We start from the raw sequence: 5,000 nt of genomic DNA, 5'->3' as shown, positions 1-5,000 counted from the left end.
TATTTAAGCGAAAACATTTTTTGGGGTTAGGTGCACTTTAATTGTTAGCATGTAATTAAATCTTTTGTGAAGAAGGGAAATTATATTGGTCCTGTGAAAGCAAACTATCTTTAATTATGGAAATATGGGAATAGGGCAAAAACAAAAACAAGAGAACTTCTCTAGCAATGTTGAGAGTCTGGTAAACACCAATTATGCTCTCACATAATAGCATTCAATTCTATGCCCTGTTACATTGTACAGGGATATGTTGTTCCTTGTGCTCAAGAAACCTTTCTCCTTCAAGTCAAGTTAATGTTTATTGATGTCCAGTTAAGCGTTACAAAATAAATTATACATAAACACACTTCTCAGCACCAATAGACTACCATATTATGCAGACCAACATAGTGACCACCAGAAATACTTTAATTTACCTACAATACATTCCAACATACGAATATGCAATCATCTTCGGAGCAAATTGGTTGAGCAGCAAGTGGAAGCCTTCTAAGCAGCTTGTTTGGGCAAAAGGCGATGCCTGTTTCATTCCCTTTACCAGACTGTTGTTTGTTAAAGCTGTGCAGAGTTTTTGAAAGGTAACAGAGCCTAAAAGCCACAAACCAAACATAATAATTATATTATTTTTCCCAATTAAGATTCCAAAAATTACGAGAAAAATATTAAACGTATTTCATGTTGTTTGCTGTAAAACACAAGAACAGATTATTTTTCTATATAGAGCAACATACCAGCATGGAGCCATTTTCTTGGATGTATTTCGTCATGTCCACACCTATTAAATAGGAGATCATCAATGGACGAATGCTCGTTTATAATATGACTCATAAAGGTCTTGAATTTGGCCCAAATTACTCTTCCATCACCACTGAAAGTAGTTGAGGCACTCTAAAAAAGGTGGTTTTCACATGGCTTAATCCAGTCAGCCAAAACCTCACATCCTTTCTCTTTTGCCAGCTTGCTGAGAACCTTTGTTATTTCTAAATGTGCAAAATAACAACACAATAGTGATAACAGTGTCAAGGGCATTACGAACTTGGCTGCTGCTAGGAGGTATTACATGTTCATTAAAGTTTATGACCGACAGGTATAATTATTAAATTGTCAAAGCAGATGTATTAAAATTGCTACATGTACCTTGCATAAAGCCACCTCCTACCAGTTCCCAAGGTTCCAGGGAGACAAAAACCATTGGACCTTGCAAATGTAATGCTTAAATGCATTAGCTTTATTTTCTCCCAATTTGGTTATATTTTTCATTGTAAGACGCCTTGATAATGTGGACTCAAAGTTCTTTCTTCTTGTTGTAATGGTTTGCATGCACTTTAAAAACAGGATTGACTTACTCTTCTTTAAATGCCAAATGTCAAACTAGTGAACGATGTGGGTCAGCACTTTCCTCAAATGGCTTGCGATAGAAGTGTGTCAGTCAGAGATAAAAGTTGTTATTGTGATACCACAGCCCAGCAAATATTCCATACACTGTTTGAATCCCATGAATTCCATGGCTGTACTACTGCCTGCTTGGTTTCTCTGGAGAATATAAAAAGAGCTGTTCAAATCCTGTGCAAGTATTTATACAGTCACTTTAGCTGTCATCTAAAGCCAAGAGGTTTAGTAAAAAATGGACCACTTGCTGAATTCAAACAAAACTATGTCCTAAGCCTTCATGGTGTATATTTTTCTGTTTCCTGACTGTAAGATGTTAATGACGTACCCTTTGAAAATTGTGTGGTTTATTTCTTAAGGTTGTCAGATGTTTGTCTGAGTTGCAAAAGGAAATATCACAATCATGCATGATGAAGATGGTACTTTTCTTGAGTTAAAACCAATATATTACAGATTCACTCACTGTGCTCATCCATAAAATATCATCCTTGCCAAAACAATAACAGTACCAACTATACTGGGCAAACAATGACCTCTTCCCTACCTGAATGAGAGCAAAGTGAAAAATTATTGGCAAAATACAGCAAAAGATTGTATATGCTCAAAATTTGGCACTGTGCCCCATACTGTCTTGTCTTCCATCTCCAGCAACCACAACACCCCCTTGGATGGCTTTCACTTTTTCCAGTACTTTGGCTTGGTATTTTTGCCAGTAGTTAAATATTGTTGGGAAGAGCTTACCCTGAAAAGTAGATGTCATTCAAGTTAGGATAAGGTTATTGAATATGTTGGTACTGCAAACCTCATGTTGTTTTATCAGAAGTTATCTTTGTTCATGCTACAGTACCGCCTGAAAGTATTGACCGTTTGGAACGAGGCAATACCTCGTCTTTGCCACAGGTAGTGGTCGCGCGCCAACGAGGTATGCAAATTTTTCCCTTGGTAAAACCAAGGTGCAATTTGCCGCGAGAGAAAAGATGAGGCTTGCCACGGGAAAGCCGCGAGAGAAAAGATGAGGCTTGCCACGGGAAAGAACAATGATCTGCTGCACTTGTGAAATAAGCGGAAGACTGTCAAGTTTTATATCTCATGGTGTGAAGAATCGATTCTTAAAGCAAGAAATCGTAATCAAAATGAGAAAGTGCGCGATTTCTGTAAGGACTCAAATTTTATTATCTTTACATAATGTAAATCCAAAGACTTCTTTACTGTAAAGATAGCAAGATACTGTTATTAACTACAGTGTAAGCGACAGCTGTGTTATCCAACCAACGAAACATTCATTGTTATCCAAGCTGTAATACTGTATGTGTGCGTGAAAAATTTGTTTGGTTTCGAAAAAGGTTCGATTGTGTCTGTTTTCATCCAAGGCTGACCTTATTTTATTTGGAGACTTGAAATTCAAACTTGTGCGATTGTCTTCCTTTCATCATCACCATTTTGGTGAAAGGCAAGTACAGTATTCCTTCCACATATTATTGTGAAACTCGTCAAATTTCAATTTTAATTGATACATTCTTGCGAGGCATCGGAGCCTTTGTTGGTACCATTTTGGGACCTGACATACCGACGAATAATTTAAGAATGGTTTCTTTTTTCATCTCTTTCATCAGCAATAAATTGTTATGTGTAATCATAGCAATTGCAGTATGTTAACTGCGCATGGAAAACAAATCTAGGAATAGACTGTGATTAGTGTAGAAATGAAGTCTCTAAATCATCTGCATGCTCATTGTTTGTATACGAATTATAAAGATGCAAAACCAGCAAGCGTAACAAACTTGGGAAATTTTGAAATTTCGCCTAAAGAACGACGTAATTCTTAACTTGACAAAGTCCGATGTTCGAACCATCTTTCATCAAATGTTAACCAGAGCACGAAAACCTTTTCAGTTGAGATGAAATAGTTTTCTACTAGTTCAGGGGTTTGGCTTCCTTGGAGTGATTTTCTTTTTGTAATTTGTTACAGTTAAACAACTTGGAAAGTAATGTCGCATTAGTAAACCACAAGAGTAATATTACATTATTCTTACTTTGAACAACGAACGGTTGGTCATGCAAGGTTTTCGAGGATATGTTGAATGTGTTATGTAAATTCTCCATGACCAGCAACCCAATATTTCAGTCAATTTAAAGTGAATCTGCAATACTAACGTTTTGGACAGTGATTAGGGACATTATCTAGCTTGAGTAGTTTTATACCTTTCAACACGGGCATTGCAAGAGCGGGTCAACCAGACCCTGGACATGTTAGCTTACAGTTTTGTATAAATTTTGTCAAAACGCTCTGCCGCTGTAGGATATCGAGATGATAAATGTATGTTCCGAGCGCTGAGCTGCAAAAAACAAGCGGACATGTTCTCCCATAAACTGAAATGAATAAAACTTAAAAATGTGATGATGGCAAAGTCCACGCAAGCGGGACAAACGTCCACGAAATCGACTTGTCGAACCTTCGAATGAACAGTCCACAAGAAGTCTTCGAAATAATCACTGCAATCAAAATATGTTGCAAAGAAGGTTTCAAATGTGGTCGGAAGATTCTGGCTACAGATATTCTATTCGCATGTAAAAGGAAAGTAAAGGCAGCCAAGTTCCATGACTATCGGGTATGATCCTCTGTAATGTTCGCAATTTTCAACCGAAACTTGTTCAGTTCCTGTTCTTCGGTGGCGTTTCAACATCATAATCTGGCTTATCGAAACACAAAGTCAAGGGAAACCATTTACAACTCTACCGCGGAATTTTAATTACAGAGGGTTTACCTCGGTTGACTTTCCCGCAGCAACTTTGGAGCCTAGCCGTAAATTTCCCTCGGCAGAAAATCGGCCTATCGCGGGAATACTAAGGGAAAGTTGTGACAGGGTGACGCGGCAATGACGCGGTAAAGGGGTCAATACTTTCAGGCAGTACTGTAGATACCAGTTACTTTCAGTTAGCATCAGTTTCCTATTAATAGATATGCTAGAAATAGAATGCATTTTCCAGTAAAAGTGCTCTTTATCAACATATTATTCTTCTATGGCCTCTGCCATTCTGAAAAAAACTTAGGGGCCTTGCATGTAAGATGGTAGAAAGCGTTGGATGTAAAAAGTCAGCATATCAACAAATTGGTTACTTTGCATCAGTCACCAGTGTTGTATAATGGATAGACTCCTGATCCAGAGGTTTATGATTCAATCTTCCATAAGTGCTTACCAAAAATCCTTAGTTGTGAAATCTCTAGTTGGATGCAAGATAAGTGTGTCAGATAGGAGGGGGGGAGGGGGTTGAAAAATTTCTGCCCTTTTGGACAGTTGATAAGAATAAACAGTTTAAAAAAATAAACTAGTTCGAACAAATAAATTTGATTGAAAAAATTTTAACCCAAAACAGATACATCTATATACACAGGCTTTCGTTATCTGCTACATCTGAAGGTGAATAACACAACTTTACTGTAAACAAGTATCACAATGAATTAGTAGGCACTAAGAGACGCTCGAGTTTGGGGCAAAATCAGTTTATTGAAAACTATAGGCAATAAAATAGTAGCTCAGGGCGGGTAAGGAGGGTAAAACTAGCAAGGATAGACCGCGAATGACCTGAATGACCTTATGACACTAAACTCG

At 37.6% G+C, this 5,000-nt stretch overlaps 1 long non-coding RNA gene and 1 pseudogene across 1 annotated transcript in view; one reads left to right on the top strand and one right to left on the bottom strand.

The window, feature by feature from the left end:
* Nucleotides 1-5,000, top strand: part of LOC138035546 (uncharacterized) — a 44,577-nt gene that overhangs the window by 29,135 nt on the left and 10,442 nt on the right. The window lies entirely within an intron of this gene.
* LOC138035547 (uncharacterized) overlaps nucleotides 1-5,000 on the bottom strand; it is a 14,634-nt pseudogene that overhangs the window by 453 nt on the left and 9,181 nt on the right.

This window comes from Montipora capricornis, unplaced genomic scaffold (genome assembly GCF_036669925.1).
Source record: "Montipora capricornis isolate CH-2021 unplaced genomic scaffold, ASM3666992v2 scaffold_420, whole genome shotgun sequence".
Classification (NCBI taxonomy): Eukaryota; Metazoa; Cnidaria; class Anthozoa; order Scleractinia; family Acroporidae; genus Montipora; species Montipora capricornis.
Note: the sequence above shows the minus strand (reverse complement) of the source record. Positions and strands in the feature narration are given on the sequence as shown.